The 25,467-nt window shown below is 47.9% G+C and overlaps 1 protein-coding gene across 4 annotated transcripts in view; it reads right to left on the reverse strand.

Annotated features, from left to right (window-relative positions):
* CFDP1 (craniofacial development protein 1) overlaps positions 1-25,467 on the reverse strand; it is a 121,794-nt gene that overhangs the window by 11,343 nt on the left and 84,984 nt on the right. The window contains exon 6 of one of the 4 annotated variants that reach the window (XR_011384094.1): positions 1-25,467. This exon is cut by the window's right edge and continues 15,658 nt beyond it. The exons of the other annotated variants lie outside the window; for them this stretch is intronic. The gene's annotated coding sequence lies outside the window, so the exon portion shown is untranslated. 4 annotated transcript variants of the gene reach the window in all.

Genomic DNA, 25,467 nt, shown 5'->3' on the forward strand with positions numbered 1-25,467 from the left:
CCAGGGCATTTCCCTGCGGTGTGGAGGATGCTGGGAGTGTACAGGAGTTCTGACACGCTCTTTCCGCCCAATGCCTTTGACTGCTCCGCACGTTGCGAGCTCCTGTATACCTCTGTGTGCTCTTAAGGGCAGGTCCCTGCTTGCAGAAAGGGAAGAGTGGTATGGCTCAGGTGTGGTTTTGGAAACATATGGCCAGGTTCAAATTCCAGTTCTGCCTGTGTGACTCGAGGCTACTTACTTAAGTACATGTGCCTCTGCTCCCTAATCTAGAAAGTGAATGCTTACTCACAGGCTGTAGCATATTTTCTGTGTAAAAGTTAAAGCAGCACCAGGCCTGGGGTCAAAGGCCTGGCTTCTTTAGTAACTGCCATCATTTGTGCTTGGAAGCCCCAGGGGATTCAGTTCCCAGCACCGTAAAAGGGCCCCAAGGACACTTTCCTTTCAACTACTGAGTTTCTCTGGGGAGGTGGAGAACATTCCTGTCCTGTAAGCAGGGAACGTACAGTGACGCCTGACCTGCTGGTGACGCTATCAGGAGCTGTGGGAGAAACTCCATGTGCCCAAACTCAAAGTCTTGGCAGATCAAATGTTTCCAGTCAATGTTAAATATGCGAGATAAAGCAAGAAAAACAGTAGGCAGTCAGTTTGTTAAAGGTGGTACAAGGGGAAGGATCTATCGAGGGGTATGGCTTTTGGTTTCTTTATGAAACTAAAACAAGTCATCAACCAGAAGGTCGGATGTGGAGGTGGTTCTCTGCCTCACAGAGATTTGTATGTTAAACATCTGGAAACTACAAACAATGCACAGCCTGCCAAAAACACTGCACCCTGGCCTAGAGTGCTTGTTCTCCAAGTGCTTCCATTTGCTTTCTCCTTCTTCTTTTTATTTAAAGATTTTATTTATTTATTTATTTGAGATGCAGAGTTACACAGAGAGGGAGAGACAGAGAAAGGTCTTCCATCCACTGGTTCACTCCCCAAATGACCTTGCCGCCTGGAGCTAGGCCATTCCGAAGCCAGGAATCAGGAGCTTCTTCTGAGTCCTCTATGCAGGTGCAAGGGCCCAAGCACCTGGGTCATCCTCTACTGCTTTCCCAGGCCACAAGCAGAGAGCTGGATCTGCAGGGGAGTAGATGGCACAGGAACCAGCACCCATATGGGATGCCGGCGCCACAGACGGAGACTTTACCTACTATGCCACAGCATCAGCCCCTCCTCAGTCACTCTCTCAACAGCTTCTTAGAGGCCATAGGGTTTCTGAGTGGGAAGGGGGTCATCTTCAAGACAGGCTAGTATCACTCCAGCCCTTTCTGAAGCCTGCCCTCCACCTGGGGTGAGTCAGCAGGCCAGTGTCCACACGAACACGAGGCTCTTGGGGCCAAGTTACTGTACACATTCTCTTCCCCTGATCACTGGTCCACAGTGATCACGTCCCTGTCATGGCACACCCCACTGCATGCCAAGCCTAGTAAGTTCAGTGCACAAAAGGCTAGGTAGGTGTCATCATCCTTGTGCTGAATTGACCAAATAAACAAAGTTCGGTGAGGCTAAATGACACAATGAAAGTCAAACCAACAGGACACAGCTCTGGGACAGGCAGACATCTCTGGGGAATCTCGGTGGGAAGCACTCTGTGGCCTTGCCTCTAGGACGAGGCAGCCCTTGAGATTTTCTGACATCAGTTTTACTTCCCAATTTGTTTAAGATGTTTTTGAACAGCTCTTTCATGAAATTTTAAATGAACTTTCCATTCACATCAAGTCCTACAACAATCTAAGTATGTGCGCACACATACACACATACAGAATTTAGCCAGGAGCAGACTGGAGATATGAAAACGGAATGTGTCTTACTTTCATCACTGATACTGCTCTAATAACATTTTTCCATTTCCTCACCTGCGTAATTAAAAAAAAAAAAATTTTTTTGACAGAGTGGACAGTGAGAGAGAGAGAGAAACAGAGAGAAAGGGTCTTCCTTTGCCAGTTGGTTCACCCTCCAATGGCTGCCGCGGCCAGCGCACTGCAGCCGGCGCACTGCGCCGATCCGAAGGCAGGAGCCAGGTGCTTCTCCTGGTCTCCCATGGGGTGCAGGGCCCAAGCACTTGGGCCATCCTCCACTGCCTTCCCTGGCCACAGCAGAGAGCTGGACTGGAAGAGGGGCAACCGGGACAGAATCCGGCGCCCCGACAGGGACTAGAACCTGGTGTGCTGGTGCCGCAAGGCGGAGGATTAGCCTAGTGAGCTGCGGCGCCGGCTCAATAGTTTCTTAACATGTCTCTCGGACTTCTTTTATCCTGCCCCTCACTGATTGGCCCTATCATAGCATCTACTGACATAATCTGATTACACTAAATTTTCTACAACACAAACTGATCGTATCTTCCTGCTTACATGGCTCTTCCCTGACCCTTACTGCCCTCCTGGTAATCAATGCCCAATCACACAGTTCTGAACTTGCACTTCACCTCTACCTGCCTCCTTCCCTTTCATCTTGTTGTGCCTCAGCTTAGAAACCACTTCCTCTAGGAACACCACCTTTATCTCTGGGTCAGGTGACTGCTCCCCTGTTCTCTCTCTGTGGAAGCACCAGTCTCTTCCAGAGCGGCTGTAGGCGCAGTGGACAGTTCTGGGCAAGCTCAGACCCAGTGCAGCCGGCATTCTACCAAAGGCACACACCTGGGGCTTTCCATCCCCGCCCGGATATCATAGGCACTGCAGGGACACACGGTGCAGTTCTTGCCACTGGGGCCACCTTCCCAAGTGACAGGAGCTGGTGGTAAGTGTCTGCCATCCCGTACTCAGTCAACTGCAGGAGCTGCTCTGACTGCTCCTCATGCGTTCTCACGGCACCAAGCCCTTATGCCTTAAAAACGCGCTCATGTATTGGCTTTTCCTTCTTCCTTATCCAACTCTATCCACACCTCACTCTTGCTGTGTGGAATCTTTCCCCAAACAAATTCTTGCAACCCCAAATCCTGTCTTGGGTTCTGCTTTTTGTTTTGAGGGTGCAGTTTATAACTAAGATGTTTAAGAGAAGAATTGTCATCCTAATGTAATCTCCTAATATTTAAAAATTTTTATTCATTTGAAAGGGAGAGAAAGAGGAACAGAAAGGCAAAAAGAAATCTATTTTCTGCTCACTGACTCCTCCAACACCTGCAACAAGAAGAGCCAGGCCGGCTGAAGCTGAAAGCCCAGAACTCAATCTGAGTCTTTCACATGGGTGGCAGCGACCTAAGTGCTAGAATCATCACCTGCAGTACCCCAGGGTGTGCATGAGCAGCAGGCTGGAAGGGAAGTGGAGCCAGGCCTCCAATCCAGGTACTCAGATATGGAAGTGGGCGTCTCCAACAGTTGTCTTAACCACTATGCCAATGACCTGCTCCTTCTTTATGTAATTTCTATCTCTCTGTGAATATTTGATTTCCTGTAATCCTTTCTTTATCACATGAACATAGTTCTGCAAATACAGGGTGTTCCATGCAGTCAACAATGCCAACTGGATCACAGAACCAATTAGCAGAAGAGAAGCAGATCTTTGTAGACACATGGTATTCAGGGCACTTCTAGACTCGAGGGTTCTAAGGAGAGTAATTTCTACTTTTATTCTCCCACCAGTCTGGGGTTTCTCATTTTGTCGGGGCAGCACAGAGGCTATGCTCGCCATTTTACCCCTAAGCCTGGCTCTGATGGTCTTCCTAGATAGTCCATCTTTTGGACAAAGCACTTTGAGAAGTCTAGGAGAATGTTTTTTTTTTTTTAACTGCAAAGCAGTCAGGCAAGGTTCCAGAAAAAAGGAAAAAAACCCATAAACTTCCTTTGCCTTATTTGCCATTAAACATCAGTGAAATGTCACCTGTGCTATTATGCTTTTGGGGAAAGCTTTCAGCTCTGCCTTCACTGGGTCATTAGCATGCTTTATGATGTCCTAATCTGATAGTCTCTAGAGAAAAACAACTTGCCTTTTATTAGAGGCTAAATCAAAGTGAATGACACATAGACGGCAGCAGCAAACACATATGGGAGGCTCATCCTAGCAGACCTGCAGCTTCTTCCTAGAGCCTGGTGTGTGGGTCTCTGCAGGCTGCTGAGAACTCTCGCTCTCTTTCTACCTGAACATGCAGTTTTGGCGGCATCACAGTCTTGTCATTCCACGACAGCTTCCAGGAAGGCAGATGCACCATGACCTTAGTACCATCTCTGCCAGCAGGGTACATCAATCAAGCTTTCAGAGGCGAGGCAGGCTAGGGGGCTGCCTCTGGGCAGGGGCTGTAGACTCTGCTGTGAAAGAACATCAGAGAGAGCCCACGGCTGCCTTTCAAAAATTTTTAAAATTTATTTTAAAAAGAGGCGGAAAGGAGGAAGGGAATATCACTGTATTCTTAGCATTTTATCCATTAAATATATTGATTCTGTTAAAAACAAAATAAAAATAAAAAATTTCTTAAATGCTTAAAATACAAAGATTAATCATGTCCAAGGAACATGGTCTTTTCTCTACCTGCCCAGCTTCTACACCATGCCATGAGAGGGCACAGCTGGCCAACGCTGTGGCTCACTTGGTTAATCCTCCACCTGTGGCGCCGGCATCTGTCCTGGTTGCTCCTCGTCCAGTCCAGCTCTCTGCTGTGGCCCAGGAGGGCAGTGGAGGATGGCCCAAGTGCTTGGGCCCCTGAACCCACATGGGAGACCAGGAAGATGCTCCTGGCTCCTGGCTCCGGATTGGCATAGTACTAGCTATAGCAGCCTTTTGGGGAGTGAACCGATGGAAGGAAGACCTTTCTCTCTCACTGTCTATAACTCCGTCAAATAATTAAAAAAAAAAAAAAAGAAAGAAAGAAAGAAAGAGAGAGAGGGCCCAGCTGAATGCAGTTTCCTGATGAGAAGACCCTTGTTTTTTTAAAATTTATTTGCTTGAAAGGTAGTTACAGTGAGAGAGAAGAGAGGGGGAGGGAGACAGAAAGAAAAAGAGGGAGAGAGAAGAGAGACTGATCTTCCATCCACTAGTTCACTCCCCAAATGGCTGTAACAGCTGGAACTGGGCCAGGCCAGGAACTCCATTTGGGTCTCCCATATGGTGGCAGGGGCCCAAGCACTTGGGCCATCTTCTGCTGCTTTCCCAGGTGATTAGCAGGGAGGTGGGTCAGAAGCTGAACAGCATGGCAGGCAGCAGTTTAATCCACTGTGCCACAACACCAGCCCCAAGAAGAGACACTTGGGCTGATTTTCTTTGTTGGGTATTTTGTCTCTATCCGTCAATCATTCGGCAGTTGCCTTACACTTTCTTCCCACTGAACTTAGTCCTAGGACCATCCTGATACCAGACATCAACTATGCATAAAAAGACTCAGAAACTCAGCAAAGTAAAAAAGAGACAAAGAAGCCAAAATGACAAGTCATTTTTTCCTTTCTGGGCTCAGAGTTTACAATGACAATTTGCTAGAATTTACTCTGTGTCTCTTTAGTCCAAGAAATAGAATATTAACAAATTCCACTGTAACTAGATGATAAACTCCATCCTGCCGCCTCTGTCATAAAGATATCATGGTAACTTGTTTACTTTGTTCCATGCTCATTAGCACGAACTCTGATTCATCCAACTGATTTGTTTTGCAGCCAGAGGGCTGCCCCGTCTGATCGCACTCAGCAATCCCCTGACTGCTGTTTACTGACAAGAGGTCCTGGGAAGGAGTGGGGGAGGTGGCTTTTTAAGTGGAAAAGCTGAAAGGTTCACCAACTGGTTGTGATGGAGGGTGGGAAGAACCATCAGTTCCTGCAACTGGTCTTAAAAATCAGCTCCGGCACCTGGCGGCCTCCCAGAGTAGAATTTTAAGGTTTGGGAAGAATGTAGTCATTCATTGTTCTCATCCTATAGAGATCACTGAGAATCACTGTCTACCATTCACTGAGCTAGAAACTGGGGACACAAAACCACACAAGGTATAATCTTTGGCTTCAAGGAGAAACCTAGAGGAGAGAGCAACACACAAACTATGATCACAGACTATGATGGCAGAAGAGCAAGCAGCTGAGGCTTTTGGTTCCAACCTCCAAGTCTTACAGAAGAGGTGCTAAAAAACACCAAAAAGGGTGAGAAATCTGCCCAAGTGCACAGTGGGAGACTTGAGATCAACACTCAGTGCTTCTGAAGCCTACTATCTTCACCGTGCCTGAAGGCTTGTGATGGGGGACAGAGAACCTCAGATATCTCTCCACACTCCAATTTCTTTTTTTAAAATTTATTTGACAGGTAAGAGTTATAGACAGTGAGAGAGAGAGAGAAAGAGAGAGAGATAGAGAGAAAGGTCTTCCTTTCGTTGGTTCACGCCCCAAAAGGCCACTACGGCTGGCGCTGTGTCAATCTGAAGCCAGGAGCTAGGAGCTTCTTCCTGGTCTCCTATGCGGGTTCAGGGGCCCAAGCACTTGGGCCATCCTCCACTGCCCTCCCGGGCCACAGCAGAGAGCTGGACTGGAAGAGGAGCAACCGGGACTAGAACCCAGTGCCCATATGGGATGCCGGCACTGAAGGCGGGGGATTAACCAAGTGAGCCACAGTGCCGGCCCATCCACACTCCAATTTCTAACACTGTTCATTTTGGGGTGGATATTCTTATGTTCCCTGTTGTCCTGGGGCATGTCTTATTTTTTCTTGACTCATCCACTGCAAAGCACAAAGCCTTGTCCCTGGTACACAATTACTATGCTTTTCATGAATGAAAACTCCACGATGTGACAACGGACTTATGGAAATGACTTTTCTTTTCATAACGAAAAGATTCAGTGCTGCACTTGAACAGACCAGAGAGGTCAGTTCCAAAAGTGGTTATGGAGGCACTACTGACCTTTACTCAGAACCTCAGCATACAGGGCCTGGCTGGAGACTGTGCCCTGCATCTCAACACTTGCATGATCCCTAAAATCCACATGTCTAGAACAGAGTCTTGGACAGAGACCCAGTTTCCTTAGTATCTGCCCTCTGTTTAAAAGGCAGCAGTGGGTCTTCTGTAGCTTACACACACACTATTTCCTAGAGCCACAGAAGGGGCTGACACTGGCAAGGTTCTCTCCGCGAAATGAGAAGGCGGCTTACTGGTAATTCCTGCTAGAGCACTACTGTTCCCTTCAGATCTCCTCTGGGTTTAGATGAAATCCCTAAGAATGAAAAGTAAAATCCAAATCTCTGGGCCAATTTCATTATCCACCTGTGTAAATCTCTAAGAAATCTCCCCAAACCCTAAGATCAGACCACTCAAAGGAACAGACTGGAAGCCAGTAGTACCTAGGGGTGACAGCTTTAATCACATTCACTTCCCAACACTGTACTGACAGCATCCTACATGACAGCATCCTACATGACAGTATCCTACATGACAGCATTCTACATGACAGCATTCTACATGTGCTCAGGGGAGCAGAGAGCGAGAGTAAGACAGGAAGTTCCAAATGATCAGAAACGACCTGTGACTTGAAAAATCGTCAGCACTCTTCAATCTGGTACTGAAGTTGGTACAGTATCAGCAAAACAAGCGGCATCTATCAGCAAAAGGTGAAAATAAAAGCTGGCAAACAGCAGCAGTTTCACAGTTTTTATACAAATAGTGACTTTCTACTCAGTGCAATTGCTCTTGTTCCAATCTAAGAGTAAAGGGAACTTAAGTTTGAGTAATTTGATTTCAGCTGCTCAACACCTTACTAGCACGTGGGTGAACATACCTGATAATTCTGGCCACAGAAGTCCTGAATTCTGATCTCTCCTGCAACAACATTACAGGAAGCCCTCTGCAACTGTTCCCTCTATATGTTGGTAAGCACAGAGGTCTGTTCTGCCTTGCTCTGGCTTCTCAGCTGACCATGTAGGAGGACTTTGGGTCTACTTAAATGAAGAGATCTTCCTATGTAAGATATCATGAATTTGTCATTAACATGACAATAACCATTTACCCAAAGCAACAGAGGTACTCTGGCCATAGTCTCCTGCTCTCTGCTATGGTCAAAGGCAATCATTTCTGGGACAGTTAACTGAGGTTAGGGACTTTATCTCTTGACAAGCTGCGTGCCTCACTGGGCAGTCTCACTAGCAGCATCACACTCCAAGACAAAGTTACGGCCCTGTCTTCTGTGAAGAACACTCCACTAAGGGTCTCATGGTCTGCGGAAACCAACCCATTCAGCGGGTTTAAATCCCTTGCCACACAGGGAATTGCTGTTTGTGTTCACTAGTCTACCTAGTTCAGATGTTTCCAAGAGGGTCTAACTTTGGTAAGTATTAGGAAAGAATGGGCTCCTTTCCATAGGGTGCACATTAGTGCTTGGTTCTCAAACAGTCGTCGAGTGCAGAGGGAAATGCTGTGTGAACATGCAAACGGACTTGTATTACAAGTTAGCCATGGGAGGGGGAGGTGGGGGACAAAAGAGATCTTTCATCTACTGGTTAACTACAAATGCCTCCGACAGCTAAGACCAGGCCATGGGAGAGCCAAGAGCCCAGAACTCAATCTGGGTTTCACACATGAGTGGCAGGAACTCAAGTACTTGAGTCATCACCTGCCATCTCCCAGGAGGTACAAGCAGGAAGCTAGCTGAATTGGAAGTAGAGATAGACGTGAACCCACAAGGGATGCAGGCACCCTGAGAAATGTCTTAACCTCAGTGTCAAATCTCTGCCCCACTAAAAGGCATTTAATTGCAGATTTTAAATGGGTGAATTATATAGTATGAGAATTATATCTCAATAAAGCTATTTGGAAAAAAGATAAGTGACCACTCTTTGTCTTGGCATTGAATTTATGTACCCAGTTTATCTTTTATCATTCAGGAGCTTCTTCCGGGTTTTCCATGTGGGTGTAGGGGCTCAAGAATTTGGGCCACCTTCCACTGTTTTCCCAGGTGCATTATCAGGTAGCTGAATCAGAAGTGGAGCAGCTGGGACTCAAATCAGTACCCACATGGGATACTGGCGCTGCAGGCAGAGGCTTCACCTGCTACACGACAATGCTGGCCCCCACAGTGTTGTGATATATATAATATGTATAAAATGTGCATTTTCATGAAAAATTTGAAGACCTCTCAATGCAGATTTCAAAGTATTTCTGCATCAAAATAAACTTACCTCTTAATTCTATTGTCCATAAACTTCAAAGTGTGCACGACTGGGTGGACTGGGGACGCTAAGCGTGGACCCAGGGTAAGGGAGGCTACTGCCAGAGGTCTCACTTGTAAGATACATTTCCCCCTCTATAACTGATGTGTGCTATGTGGGACAAGACTTCTAGGAGGCTAGGAAGTTCTGACTGTTGCTTATTTCTGGCATCTTACTTTATAATGCCCTGGCCATGTCTGTGGATAGACTGCAGTGAATGAAAAGTAAAGGAATCTATTTGGAAAATAAACATTCAGAAAATCCCCAAAGGATAATACAGCTCTAGCTTTAAGAAGGGTTTTAAAGAGTGAAAGAGCAGTATCGAGAGACAAGGCAGAGGGCTTTGGGATCATCAGCAGGGTCTCACACCAGACAGAACAGCCGCAGTCAGGGGCCCTGGCCCACACAGAAGCCTTCACCTAGCTGCGTGGATACTCAAGGGCCGGGAGCCTGGGAGGCGTGGGGGTTAAGTGACACAAACTCTGTGGCAAAGAAAAAGCCTGTGACCCACCCCCAGCCCTTTAGGAAATACTTGCGTTTCCCTTCCTCTCTGTCCCACCAGAACACGGTTTCATCAAATTCCCTGGGAAAGAGACAATGCTATGGCCCTTCCTGCCCCTGCTCCAGCCATTTCCTTCCTTGAGTCATTCTCAGGATGAGGGACTCATGGCAGACAGGGGAGGGCACGCATGGCAGTGGGGGAGTGAAGGAGGTGGGGGGGCTTTCCTAGCAGGAATTTCAGATGAACAGGAACCAGGACTTGCCTGGGGGCGGAGCCCTGCTTGCCCCCCACCCCCAAACTGCTGCTGCTTTAATTTGTGTGATTAGACTCAGCTGCAGGGGATAATTTATTGACCAATACAAACAGGCTATTTACATTTCTGAGACAATTTTCAGGGAATTATTAGATACAGCTTCTAACAAAGCCCACACTGACATTCTTCTTTATGCAGAACCCTGGGAGCTCAATGGAGGGAGACACAGCTCATTTTCCAGATGCTGGTTCCATATGGGCTCCCAACCAACCACAACTACAGAGCCCAAGAAGAGCTGAGGCAGGATCAGGACTTGACGTGTAAAAGCGACGACCTTTCTTCTCAAGGAGGACACTGCCTGGCTTTCTGCTGCAACCACCCCACTGCCAGGGCAGGTCTGTGCAGGTCTGAGGGTCCCAGCCACACACCCTCACACACATCAGGAAAATATGGTTGGGTAAGGAGCACATCTCTCCAAGTAGCGAAGTCGAGAAGCAGAGCATAGGGCAAAGAAGATCCATGTGCCTCAAGGACAGGCTGGTGGGCTAACTTGTGGTTAGGGACTTGGCATGCTTCCTTAAACCTCAGCATTCCGCCTTTGCTTTGACTTTGAGCTTGCTTTGTCTTCCCAGGAAAGTCTCTGCCTCTTCATGAAGAAAACAAAACAACTAAGGATGTCTTACACAGAAATTCTTGGGTACCTCTCATGTTGAGGCCAGGTTAAAATTTCAGCATATGTGTCTTTTAGTTTTACATCACAGAGACCTCATTTAAAATGGGTCTCATCTGCCCCTTTCTAGAAATGAGTCGGCACACTAACCACATGCTTTCAATGAACTCACAGGAGCTGGTGAGCACACATTTCGCAACATTATTCCTCCTCCTTCCCAAATGTCTCACTGCTACTAAACAAGCATGCAAAATTCCAAATGAGAAGCTGTGGTTCCAGACACCTCGAGCTATGTCTGGTGCTGGTATCAGATGCGGCTAAGTGGCGAGGGAGGCCATTTTTCAGCAGGCAGTGCTCCTGCTGTGGTCCCCAAATCCGTTTCTTGGCAGCATCTGCTAACACTGCTTATTTGCTCAGTTGACAGGGAAGCATCAGACAGGCCACCATCCTGCTAACTGAAACGGGCCACTTCCCCTCCATAGGCAGCTCTCACCCCTCCTCCAAGGTGTGGCTGCACCATCAGCAGCACCAGTTTCTCTTTTCAGGTCACCCCTTGCGACTCAGGATCTAAGGAGCCCTTGGGAAGCACAGGACGATCACAAGGAGGCTTATTTAAGCAAAAGACCATGATGCCACTTTGCTATGGCACCACAATGGGTTGCAACCAACAAATATTTGTTCCCACGAAGGACGAGTACCAGAAGCAGGAAACTTTCTTTTAACCACACACAGGAAATGGTTTCATACATGCTAACCGCAGCTGGGGCATCTGTAAACCACAGCATCGTTTCTCTTTAATAAATGAAGATTTTTACCGACTGCATCACTGACCACCACAAAGAATCCCCATCTCTTCAGCAGGAGAAAATGCTAAGTAGAGTCTCTAATCTGGCAGCCAGGAGCTGCTTAAGCAGCCTTTTCTTGCTTCCGTTCTTCTTGTTAAAGACTGATTTATTCATTTGAAATAAAGAGCTAGAGAGAGAGAAGGGGGGGGGATCATCCATCTGCTAGTTCACTCCCCAAACAGCTGCCAGGAGCTTCTCTGGGTCTCCCTTGTGGGTATAGGGGTCCAAGCACCTGGGTTATCCTCTGCTGCTCTCCCAGGTGCATTAGCAGGGAGCTGGATCGGAAATGGAGCAGCTGGGACTCAAACTGGTGCTCACATGGGATGCCCACACCACAGGCAGTGGCTTTACCTGCTATGCAACAGCGCCAGCCCCTAAAGCAGCCTTTTCATTCAGAAATGTACATTGCTTTCTAAGGTTCCTGCCTGGCATTTTGACCAGTGAGTGATGCACGACCCCTTGCACAAATCCAGTTTCTTTGTACTCTGGAACCCTCTCAGGGCATGCCTTTTGTGACCAGTGTTCACAGTGGGTCATGGCCAAAGAGTGAAAAAGGTGCTTTAGCAGTCACTGGCTGGTAGATGAAGTCTGATAAAACATAGCTGGCTGGCCCTGCTGGGCACAGACCGAGGGAAGACACATAAAAACATCCAAATGCATCAACTAACCATCAGCTACAGGAGGGCACGCAGCCTGCTCTGTGATGTGTCCTCGTAGATCAGACAGCTGCCTGGAGAGTCGGCATCACTCTCTCCCATCCTTGTCCGGCAAGGCAGCCTGTCAGGGTCTGGGACTACCACCCTCTCTGGGCACCAGTGGCAACTCTGTAACAATTGTGTGAGTGGGTGTATCCTCCTCATTGCCAGAAGAAGGAATCAGGATGATGTAGCAAAAAAGGGAGACACTGACACCCAAGAAGACAGAATCAATCAGGACCTCAGTCACACTGAGGAAGTTTTCCTCTAACAGTGAAGAAAATGGAAACCAGCTAAGTATAAGCTACTAAAGTTATTGATATTCTGAGTGAATGCTGGAAAGTTTGATGTTCAATCATTTCCTATTTTCAGCTAATACTTTTTTAAAAAAAATTTATTTATCACTTGAAAGACAGAGTTACAGAGAAAGGTAGAGACAGAGAGAGAGGTCTTCCATCCACTGGCTCACTCCCCAAATGGCTGCAACAGCCGGAGTTGAGCTGATACAAAGCCAGGAGTTAGGAACTTCTTTTGGGTCTCCCACATGGGTGTAGGGACCCAAAAGACTTGGGCCAGCATCCACTGCTTTCCCAGGTGTATTAGCAGGGAGATGGATCAGAAGTGGAGCAGCTGGGATTCGAACTGGCACTCGTATGGGATGCTAGTGCTGCAGGCCAGGGCTTTAACCCGCTGCACCACAGCGCTGGCCCCTCAACTAATACTTTTCAAAAACAGCTTAATGAAACAAAATTCACATACTGAAGAATTAACCCACTTGGAGTGCATACTTCAATGATTTTTAATATATTCATCCCATTTTAGAACATTTATTACCCCACCAAAACCCCCTCATATCCAATAGCAATCACTTTGTATTCCCTCTAGTTCTAGGAACCAACCATTAACTGACTTGTGCCTCTGCAGATCTGCCTGTCAGTTAACATTTTATTTTGAAAATCAGGATGACCAGAGACAACCACAAAGACACAGGAGACATAGACAGAAGACAGATCTTCCACACATGGTTTATTACCCAGACAACCCCAACAGCTGAGGCTGGGCCAGGGTGAAGTCAGGAGCCCAGAACCCCATCCAGGTCTCCCACATGGGTGGCAAGGACCCAACTATTTGAGTAATCATATGCAGCCTCCCAGGATGTGCAACAGCAGGAAGCTAGATGGGAAGTGGAGCTGGGACTCGAACCCAGTCACTCTGATATGGGAAGCAGGCGTCTTAAGTGCTAAGCCAAATGCCAGCTCCGAGGTAACACTTTTAAATCAGAAGTTTTATGTTGCACCTAAGCATTCACACGCAACCGTCTCTCAGCCATTGTCCACTACAGCCTCAACTAGGAAGCACCTTTAAACATTTCTAATTTGTTCTCTATGGTCGTATATAAATCCCACAAGGGCCAGAATTACAAATCTAGACTTTTAAAAAAATGTACTTGAAAGGCAGAGTTGAAATTTTAAATATGTATTCCAAATAGAGAGGGGGAGAATGCGGGGTGGGAGAGATCGATTTTCCATCTGGTTCACTCCCAATATGGCCACAATGGTTAGGGCTGGACAAGGCTGGTACCAGGAACCAGAAGCTTCATCCCGGTCTCCTACCTGGGTCCAGGGGTCAAAACACTTGGGCCATTCTCCACTGCTTTTCCCAGGCCAATAGCAGTGAGCTGGATAGGAAGTGGAGTAACCAGAACACGAACCAGTACCCTTGTGGGATGCTAGCATAGCAGGCAGCGGCTTTACCTGATATACCACAACGCCAGCCCCTAAGCTTATTTTTTAATTCCATTTTTCCAAAAACTTCTCAAAGTACCCTCATACATGTCCTGAAACAGCACATAGTTTCCCATTAATATATGCATTTTTAGCATGTCAATTAAAAAATAAAAGATTATGAGATGGGCATTTGGTGCCGTGGTAAGACTCTGCATCTCATATTGGAGTGCCTTGGTTGGAGCCCTGGCTATACTCCCAATTCCGACTCCCTGCTAATATGCACCCCAGGAGGCAACAGCTGATGTTAACATAAGGTGGGTCACTGACACCCACATCAGAGAACCAGGCCGAGTTGCTTGTTCCTTGCTTTGGCCTGGCCCAGCCCTGATGTGGTGGGCACTTGGTGACTGAACCAGCAGATGAAAATCTGTCTGCATTTGTGTCTCTGTATCTTTGAAATTAATTAATTAAAAGGTCAAAAAATTGCCGGCGCCGCGGCTCACTAGGCTAATCCTCCACCTAGCAGCGCCAGCACACTGGGTTCTAGTCCCGGTCGGGGCGCCGAATTCTTTCCCGGTTGCCCCTCTTCCAGGCCAGCTCTCTGCTGTGGCCAGGGAGTGCAGTGGAGGATGGCCCACGTGCTTGGGCCCTGCACCCCATGGGAGACCAGAAGCACCTGGCTCCTGCCTTCGGATCAGCGCGGTGCGCTGGCCGCAGTGCGCCAGCTGTGGCGGCCATTGGAGGGTGAACCAACGGCTAAAGGAAGACCTTTCTCTCTGTCTCTCTCTCTCACTATCCACTCCACCTGTCAAAAAAAAAAAAAAAAAAAAAAGGTAAAAAAATTAAAAAGCAACCAGGTATAGTTGCTTTGTAGTCAGTGCAGAAACCAGTCCCTGCTACTAAATCAAGTTTTATTTATTTATTTTTACTCTGAGCAAGTTAATTTCTGTGTCTCAAGTAACCAATTAGTCAAAAGAGGATACTAACTATCTAGAAGGGTGATGATGAAATGAAACAGTCACTCACTCAGCCCGTAACTGCCGAGAGTCCTCAGTGTGCCAGACCCTTGGTTGGCAGAGACAGACACAGATTTCTTACCCTCACTGAATTCAGTCGCCAGAAACAGACACACAAACCAGCTATTATATGATGTACCCACATGGGAGACCCGGAAGAAGCTCCTGGCTCCTGGCTTCGGTTCAGCACAGCTCCAGCTGCTGTAGCCATCAGGGGAGTGAACCAGAGGAGGAAGACCTCTCTCTCTGTCTCTACCTCTCTCTAACTCTGTCTTTCAAACAAAAATAAAATAAATCTTAAAAAAAAATTTGGCTTATTTTCTCAGTTTTTATTTTGAGAAATTTCAAGCCAAGAAAAGTTCATTCCTTTAATCAGGACCAGTTCCCCCACCTGTAGAGCAGTCCACAACTTGGACTTGACGGACTGTTGATTTCAGATTCTGTGAAGGCACCTGGAAGTCTCCAGCATGCGACCCTTGGACTTGACTTACTCTCCACTGCCTCTGCATGGGCTCATCCAATCCTGAGGCTTAAACAGTATATGCTTAAGGGCCCAAAATGTCTTTTTCAGCCCTCACCTTCCTCTGGCTCCAGCCTTATGTACCCAACTGTCCACTGGACATTTCCACTTGGCTGCCCCTCAGAACTGCCCCACCTGTGGTCTTCTGAATCCTAGTGGAAGGCAACAATATCTGGTTGGTACTTACCTCTCAGATGCCTCTCCTGTCACCTCACTCCTTCCACCTTAGCCATGTGTCTACCTTACAGGCCTTGATTCAAGCCACACCTTTCTGCCCAGAGCAGTCTATGCCTTGTTTTACTTTTCAACTTTTAGAGTCTTTACTCAAATTTCAATTTCTCAGTGTACTTACCCTGTCCCCTTCTATTTAAACTATAACCTTCAATATTACCCCATACCACTGATGCTGTTACCCTTCTCAAACTTTTTTTTTTTTAAAGTTTTATTAATTTTAAAGAGTTACAGAGAGAAAGAGGAGAGGTACACAAAGATCTTCCATCTGCTGGCTCACATCCCAGATGCGCCTAGGCCAGGCTGAAGCCTAGAATCAGAAACTCCATCCAGGGATAACAAGCGCCCAAGTACTTTAGCCATGACCTGCTGCCTCCCAGGCACATTAGAAGCAACACTGGAAACAGGAGGTAGGATTTCAAGCCCAGGCACTTTGATATGGGATGTGGACATCCCAAGTGGCAGCTTACCAAACTGTGCCACAACGCCTTCCTCGGATTTCTCTTTTTCATCACACTTAGCATTTTTTTTTTTTTTTTTTTTGACAGAGTGGACGGTGAGAGAGAGAGACAGAGAGAAAGGTCTTCCTTTGCTGTTGGTTCACCCTCCAATGGCCGCCACAGCTGGCGCACTGTGGCCGGCGCACCACACTGATCCGAAGGCAGGAACCAGGTGCTTTTCCTGGTCTCCCATGGGGTGCAGGGCCCAAGCACCTGGGCCATCCTCCACTGCACTCCCTGGCCACAGCAGAGAGCTGGCCTGGAAGAGGGGCAACTGGGACAGAATCCGGCGCCCCGACCGGGACTAGAACCCGGTGTGCTGGTGCCACAGGTGGAGGATTAGCCTAGTAAGCCGGGGCGCCGGCCTACACTTAGCATTTTCTAACATGTCATGATTTACTTATGTTTATTCTTTACTGTCTGTCTCCCTGTTGGAATGGAAACTATAGAAGGGTTGAAAACAAGGTCTGTTTTGTTCAGATACAATCCAAGAACCTGGCACAGTGCTTGACGTCCGCTAGGTACTCAATAAATATTTGTTAAAAAGGAGGGTTGGTGTTGTGGTGCAATGGATTAAGTTGCTACTTCCATCACTCGCATACCATTTTGGAGCACTGGTTGGTGTCCTGGCTACTCTGCTAGTAATATAGTATCTTGCTAATGTGCCTGGGAAGGCAGTGGAAGATGGATCAAGTATTTGGGCTCCTACCACTCACGTGGGAGACCCAGATAGAGTTCCTGGCTCCTTGCTTTGGCCTGGCCTAGTCCCAACTGTTGTGGCCATTTGGGGAATGATTTCTCTTTGTCTTTACCTGTGGCTCTTTCAACTAAATAAAAATAAGTATTTTAAAAACAAACAAAAAAGTGCTACTAGTATTCATTTTACATGAAGTGGAATTCTAGGGGCCGGTACTGTGGCACAGCGGGTTAACGCCCTGGCCTGAAGTGCCAGCATCCTATATGGGCGCTGGTTCGAGTCCCAGCTGCTCCACTCCTGATCCAGCGCTCTGCTATGGCCTGGGAAAGCAGAAGATGGCCGAAGTCCTTGGGCCCCTGCACCCGTATGGGATACCTGGAAGAAGCTCCTGGATCCTGGCTTCAGATCAGCGCGGCTCCTGCCAATGCAGCCAGTTGGGGAGTGAACCATTGGATAGAAGACCTTTCTCTCTCTCTCTCTCTCTCTCTGTGTGTGTGTGTGTCTGTCTCTGTTTAACTCTGACTTTCAAATAAATAAATAAATCTTAAAAAAAAAAAAAAAGTGGAATTCTGTTACCCAGATCAGGATACTGACTTTCCTGTGTGTGGCAAGTGAGTACTCCAACCTCTGCCTGCTGTCACTGCCTGTTTTGATTGCTTCTGGTGTGTGTGTGTAGGGGAGTTTGATTTTTCATAAAAGTTTTTTAGAGACTGATTGCCTGGAGAGGCAGGCAGACAGAACTCTCATGTACTGTCACTCCCTAAATGCCAGCAATGGCCACGGTCAAAGCCAGGAGCTGTGAATGCAATCCAGGATTGGGGGAATAGTTTTGAAGTCATATCCTCTACTATGTTAGGAGCCAGAAGCAATGCCTGGATCCAGTCTGGAAGATAAACACCAACACTAGATGTATGTAATTGGAACAATTAGCTCACTCAATACTCAGCCAAGTGAATAATTTCTTGCCAGAATCTGCCAGAAAGAATTATTCGGCTGTACATATTTGCTATAGGCAGTAGGTTCAGCTGCAGAAAAGAAACACCCCGCCTCCAGTGGTCACATTCTGCCAGGAAAAGGCACAACAACGATGTGGAGAGTAACTTGCTCTCCTGTGCAGTGGGAATCTGAGCCAGGATGGAAGATCTCTCTCTCCTCTCTCTCTATGCGCAGTGGATTAGGGACAGCGCTAACAGCAGCTCAACAAAGGGTGGGGAACTCAGCGCTTGTCACTGCTGATTTCAGTGCCTAGTGAGGACCCCAGGGATAAAAAGAGGATCCTAAAATCTTGCAAAGACAGAGGGAAGGAGATGAAGTCATAAACAGACTTCCAAACAGCTCCAGACTTCTCAACAGCAACACTGAGTCAGAAGCCTGATGGTGGAGCAACGTCCTCCCAATTTGGAAGGAAAGTCATTTTCCACCTGTAATGCTACATGCAGCAAAAGCACTGTTAAAATGCAACAGTGGAGTAAACTTGTTTTCAGACGTGAAATTAACACTTTACTCTCTTTAAATTTACTCTGAGGAAGCTGCTGGGGCATGAGCTCTACCAAAACGGGAATAAACCTAGAAAGAGAAAGACCTGGGATCCAAGAAACAGGAGAACTCCACAGGGATAAAAGGCAGTCTCGGAACAACGGCTGTTTAGAGAGCCAGGACAAAAGAGAGTTCAGACCGCAGTGGGAGCCTGGGAGAGCAGAACTGACGGAGTACAGAATGCAGAGGAATAGGGAATAGAGTAGAAAACAAAGTACAGTAGAAAAAAGTACTCAGAGGGATTTGGGGAATTTAGAAAAATATTTTTGATAGGAACACAGAAAACCACACAGACAACCAAATATATATATTTATACACAAGCAGGGAAATACGATGCTAGTCTATACCCCGGCTCAGTGGTGAACACTAACAGTGACAGTAAGGTGTAGACAAATATGAATGTAATTGGGGCTGGTACTGTGGCACAGTGGTTAGCTCCCCCTAGTCCCAGCTGCTCAGCTTCTGATCCAGCTCTCTGCTGATGTGCCTGGGAAAGTGGTAGAGAACGACCCAAGTCCTTGGGCCCCTGCACTCCTAGGGGGGACCTGGATGAAGTTCCTGGCTCCAGGCTTAGGTCCAGCTCAACTGTGGCCACTGCAACCATTTGTGGGGTGAACCAGCAGATGGAAGATCTATCTCTCCTCTCTCTCTGTAACTCTTTCAAATAAATAAACAAATCTTCAAAAAAATACATGAATAATTAAATTGGAGGAGCAGAAAGAACACTGGAAGACTGAGGGGCATGGAGTGGAATGAGAACATTGGAACTTCCTCTTCTTTTTTTTTTTTTTGATAGGCAGAGTGGACAGTGAGAGAGAGACAGAGAGAAAGGTCTTCCTTTTGCCGTTGGTTCACCCTCCAATGGCCGCCGCGGCCGGCGCACCGCGCTGATCCGATGACAGGAGCCAGGAGCCAGGTGCTTTTCCTGGTCTCCCATGGGGTGCAGGGCCCAAGCACCTGGGCCATCCTCCACTGCACTCCCTGGTCACAGCAGAGGGCTGGCCTGGAAGAGGGGCAACCGGGACAGAATCCGGCGCCCTGACCGGGACTAGAACCCGGTGTGCCGGCGCCGCTAGGCGGAGGATTAGCCTAGTGAGCCGCGGCACCGGCCTGGAACTTCCTCTTCTAAAACAAGAATTTGTTAACTTAAAACTTAACAAAAGTCTAAAAGTGATAAATCAAGAAATACCATTATACTGAGATTATTATTATTATTTTTTTTTTGGACAGGCAGAGTTAGACAGTGAGAGAGAGAGAGACAGAGAGAAAGGTCTTCCTTTTCCGTTGGTTCACCCCCCAGATGGCCGCTACAGTTGGCAGCGTGACGCGCTGTGCCGATCCGAAGCTAGGAGCCAGGTGCTTTTTCCTGGTTTCCCATGTGGGTGCAGGGCCCAAGCACTTGAACCATCCTCCACTGCACTCCCAGGCCACAGCAGAGAGCTGGACTGGAAGAGGAGCAACCGGGACAGAATCTGGCACCCGAACCGGGACCAGAACCTGGGATTCCAGAGCCACATGCAGAGGATTAGCCAAGTGAGCCATGGCGTCAGTCCTGAGCAGATTATTTTTAAATATGGACAAGAATGGCTATGAGTTTTAAGTGACTGCCTCTGGGAAGGACTCAGGACTGAATTAGGCAAGCACAGAGTACACCGTGACTTTTCAAACTATGCACCTGAATGACCTTCACTTAAAAAAATCATTGGTAGTGGAGTGGGCATTTAGCACAGCACTTAAGGCAACTGCATCCATATCAGAGAAAGGGGTTCAGTTCCTGGCTCTGGCTCTTGACTCCAGCTTCCTGTCAGTGGTAACCCTGGGAGGCAGCAGTGATTACTCAAGCGATCAGGTTCCATCCAGGTGGGAGACCTACATTTAGCTCTGGCACCTGGCTCCAGACAGAGACACTGTGGGCATTTGGGGAAGGAACCAGTGGATGGGAGCACTCTCTTGCTCACTCTCTCTTCTTTTCCCTCAGTTTCTCTGCCTCTCACAAGTAATTAAGTAAACAAATAAACAAACACTCACTGATAACTAGTCCGGCTTAGTAAATCTTACTTAGGTTTCCTTTGCCAGAAAAATGATGGAAAGGATTCTATTGTGACAGTCTCCTGCCCTTCTTAAGTTTGAACATATCTTGTTTTATTTGTTGTTGTCATTTAACATGTTTCTGATTGCTCATTTTTTGGAGATAACATTTTTAACTTATATTATAGCCAATGGTTTCACATAAGGGCTCATTCTTTTTTTTTTTTTTTTTACCATTTTTAATATATATTATCTTGGCAGATGTGGGAATATGTTTCAGGGGCTGCTTCTTGGTCTTTTTGCCAACTGCTAAATATGTTCATTTTGATTACACATCTGGAACCTGGAAAATGACCTGAAAGTGAGCTCTGGATCCACTGTGAGACACATCTGGATCAGTACTGATTATCTGACCCCATATTTCTTAATGAGAGTGGGGCTGGCAGTATTATGAGTACAGGCACTGAGGTGACGTTTTGGGTCCCTTGAGCATCAGTGGCAACTCAGGATCCTATCTCTGTTTCCTCACTCGAAATATGGCTATTCTTTCTCCACTGTAGGATTAAAAGAGTAAAACGTTCTCTTTAAATTGATGTCTTGTGAGGCTGGCATGGTAATACAGCATGTTAAGCCACGACCTGCAACATGAGCATACCATATGAGCACTGGTAGTGTCCATTCTTAATAAAGATGCCCTCTATGTGTCATCCTTCCCATAACATGAAAGTATATGAACGGAGGGGTCTGTGGTAGTGGTCTATGTACAGATATAGGACATTTGTTCAGCAGTCTTAATTCACTTACTCAGAAGGTCTCGCAACCCCACTCTGTGCAAGCAGCCACGCTGATGCCAGCAATAAGAGGAAGTCTGGTTACTGCTTTTGAGGAACTAGGGCTCCTAGAGTGCCTGGTACATACCAACAAGGAAGTCCTCTTTCTTGCTTCTCCCTCAGAGAGCATTTCTAGTATTTTCTGTTTCTCAGTTTTCTTATTGCTATCTAAGAACCTCTTGCTTTAGAATCCCCTGAGCTATTAAACATGCAAGCTCCAGGGGCAGGCATTGTGGAGCAGCAGTTATCAGAGTTTCCTTGTTCAACTCCCAACTACTCTGCTTCTGATCCAGCTTCCTACAGGTGTGCATCCTGGAAGGGAGCTGATGAAGCCTCAAGTACTTGGGTTCCTGCCACCCACAGGGGAGACCTGTGGGTGGAGTCCCAGGTTCTTGGCTTTGGTCTGGCCCAGCCCTGACTGTTGCAGGCATTCAGGGGAATGAACCAGAAGATAGGAGATTTTAAAAACTTAGATAATTTTTTTAAAAGCACACTCTAGCATCCCTTTCCTGACAGCTGGAATTAGACCACCTGGGGCCCCAAGGCTGGTATGCTACTAAGGGCACACTAAGATACGAAGGCCATTTTATGGCAGGTTCCTGATGCTTCCCACTGAAGCACATTACCAATTAAGTAATGACCCAAACACTGTGGCATAGAGATAAACGGAAGGAGCTACCTGAGAATTCAGGCCAAACTCTGTGCTCAGTCTTTAACCAGCAGGAAGCTTGTTTTCAAAATTAATAATGAGTATACAGATTCAGGATAGCTGTGACGCCAGGGTGCTGGTCTGTCTGCTGTTCTGGCTTTGAACTCCTCATGAACCAAAATCACTCAACGCATTGTTTTTTCTGTTGGAAAAGCTGATGAAATGATCTGTTCCCCAGTGAGCACACTGCTGAAATGATGAAAACTAGAACTTTCTTCCACAGAAGAAAACATAACAGAACAGGTTTTACAGATTTGCACTTATTTCTCAGTTCATTCTGTATGCTATCAACTGGAATATGAGGAGTTCATTACCCTTTTTTTTTTTTAAGATTTATTTATTTATTTGAAAGGTAGTTACAGGGAATCAGAGGCAGAGAGAAGAGAGGAAGAGAGAGGAAGAGAGAGAAAGAGAGAGAGAGAGAGAGAGAGGTCTTTCATCTGCTGGTTCACTCCCCAGATGTCTGTGATGGCAGGAGCTGTGTCCATCCAAAGCCAGGAGCCAGCAGCTTCTTCTGGGTCTCCCACATGGGTGCAGGGGCCCAAGGAGTTGGGCTACCTTCTACTGCTTTCTCAGGCCATAGCAGAGAGCTGGATTGGAAATGGAGCAGCCAGGACTAGATCCGGCGCCCATGTGGGATGCTGGCCCTGCAGGCAGCAGCTTTACCTGCTACACCACTAAAGGTACTGATTACCTTCTGTCAGTTTTAGCAAATGCATACTCCCACGTGACTCATTCTGGTGGTCAAACATAGAGCAGCTGCACCACCCTGGAAAGTTCCCTTCTCAGTTTCCCGTACCCAGAAACAACTATCTTGACTCCCACCACCAGATCAGTTTTGCTTGTTGTCAACTTTAGATGGAGCACTATGGCATTCGTCTGGTTTTGTCGCTCCCCCTCTTCGTGGAGGAACGACACAGGACCCTGCGCTGTTCTTTCGTCTGCTCGGCCCTCCCCGGGTTTGCTGCTGGTTCTTCCCGGGTTGGCTACTATCCCTTCCACCTCCATGGAAGGGCAGTTCCCCCTGGCCACATTCCCCACTTCCGCAGGGGAGCGGCACACCGCCGGCCGGCTTTCTCGGGGGCTGCACAGGTGTCCCCCTTAGATGTTCCTCTTAGATGTTCCTGGTGCATGCCGTCTCTCTCCTCCTTTATAGTCCTCCTCTGCCAATCCCAACTCGGCTGCCCACACGCCGAGTACGCTGCTCTCCTCCAATCAGGAGCAAGTCCTACAGTTTATTGGTTGAACTGGAGGCAGCTGTGCAGAAGCTGTTTACTTCTCTCCCAGCGCCATATTGTGGGAGAGCAGATGCATAGAATAAGTCTTAATTCCAGTAACTCAGTCTAGTCCGGATTGCTCCCCACAGATCCCCCTTTCTTTTTATTTTTTGGCGTTGATACGCGCCTGTCTTCGGTGTCCCGCGGCACACACTCTGCTCTACTTGCTAGAGTTGCCACAGGTTCTTACAAGTCCTATCAATCAGGCAAACCGAATCCGGGTCCTCTCTTCGCCATGTTGTGAGGAGGTTTTTAGGCGCTGATGTGTGCCTGTATTCGGTGCCCTGCAGCGCATGCTCTGCTCTGCCTGCAGGGGCTTACAAGCCCTAACAATCAGGCAAACCGAATCCAAGCCTTCTCATTGCCGTATTGTGGGGGAGACTTATTAGTGTTGGTTCGTGCCTATCTTCGGTGACCTGCAGCTCATACTCTGGTCGAGCTGCTTGCTGGTGCTTACCGCCTTAATCAGGCAGACCGAATCCAAGCCTCCTAATTGCTGTATTGTGGGGAGGCTTTACTGATGTTAATTCATGCCTGTCTTCGGTGACCTGCGGCGCATAAGCTGCTAGCCGCCCGCAGGTGCTCATCGCCTCACTTAATCAGGCAGACCGAATCCAAGCTCTCACATTGCAGTGTTGTGGGGAGGCCTTTCTATTTCTCTACTTCTCTATCTCCGGGCATTCCTATTTCTCCCATTTTACTTCTGTCTGCCAACATTCCTATTTCTCTCATTTTACCTCTAAACTTCTGTTTCTCATATCCCTGCGGCTTCCCGGCGGCGCTCGCCCCGAGGCTGCTTCTCGGCACCTCGCCCCGCGGCAGCTTCACGGCTCTGCGCGGCTTCCTGGCGCCTCGCCCCGCCGGCGGGCTCCCGGCTCTGCGCGGCTCGGCTTCGCGCGCACACTCCACGGTCTCCACGCCCCTTCGCGTCTGAACCACGGCCTCGCGCCAGCCCCGCGTTCCCTATCTATTCACGCCCCGTGCTCTCTCTGCACGCGGCGGCTTCCGCGAATGTTTCCGCCACCACCGGCATTCAGTCCAAGTTCCCCGGACTAACCTGGCTAATTTCAACCTGGCGGCCCACGTCTCTGCCTCTGGTTCCAAATCTTCGCCTCTTGCTCCCCGGGGTGACTTGAAGAATTCCAAGGTGGCTTATGTTTCCGCCTTGGCCTGCACTCGCGGCTTCATCCTCCCTAACATTTTTCTCTACCCGGTATGTTTCCTTAAATTTTCTTCCAACAATATTCCTCTCCTTTCTCCTGGCTTCTCCCCACAGTCCGTATCGGAGTCCAAGCCTCCTCCAGGTTTCACTTTCGCTTTCAATCTCCTAGCTTCCCCGCCATAGTCCGCATCCGAGTCTATGAAAGCTTTCACTTTCACTTTCAATCCTAACTTCTTTCCCACAGTCCATATCCGAGTCTATGCCTAGGCTTTCAATAGCTTCTTCCGGCACCTTTTCCGTCCAGCTTTTCCCTAGGCTGTTTGCTAGTCTCTCTCTCCGGTATTTTCCCATTTCTTTCCTCCTAAATTTCCTATCCGAGTCACGGCACCATTATGTCGCTCCCCCTCTTCGTGGAGGAACGACACTAAACCCTGCCTAGGCTTCATATCCGAGTCACGGCACCATTATGTCGCTCCCCCTCTTCGTGGAGGAACGACACAGGACCCTGCGCTGTTCTTTCGTCTGCTTGGCCCTCCCCGGGTTTGCTGCTGGTTCTTCCCGGGTTGGCTACTATCCCTTCCACCTCCGTGGAAGGGCAGTTCCCCCTGGCCACATTCCCCACTTCCGCAGGGGAGCGGCACACCGCCGGCCGGCTTTCTCGGGGGCTGCACAGGTGTTCCCCTTAGATGTTCCTCTTAGATGTTCCTGGTGCATGCCGTCTCTCTCCTCCTTTATAGTCCTCCTCCGCCAATCCCAACTCGGCTGCCCACACGCCGAGTACGCTGCTCTCCTCCAATCAGGAGCAAGTCCTACAGTTTATTGGTTGAACTGGAGGCAGCTGTGCAGAAGCTGTTTACTTCTCTCCCAGCGCCATATTGTGGGAGAGCAGATGCATAGAATAAGTCTTAATTCCAGTAACTCAGTCTAGTCCGGATTGCTCCCCACAGGTTTCTTTTTTCTTTGACAGGTAGAGTTATAGACAGTGAGAGAGAGAGACAGAGAGAAAGGTCCTCCTTCCATTGGTTCGCTCCCCAAATGGCCGCTACAGTTGGCACTGCGCCGATCCAAAGCCAGGAGCCAGGTGCTTCTCCTGGTCTTCCATGAGGGTACATGGGCCCAAGCACCTG

This window comes from Oryctolagus cuniculus, chromosome 18 (assembly GCF_964237555.1).
Source record: "Oryctolagus cuniculus chromosome 18, mOryCun1.1, whole genome shotgun sequence".
NCBI lineage: Eukaryota > Metazoa > Chordata > Mammalia > Lagomorpha > Leporidae > Oryctolagus > Oryctolagus cuniculus.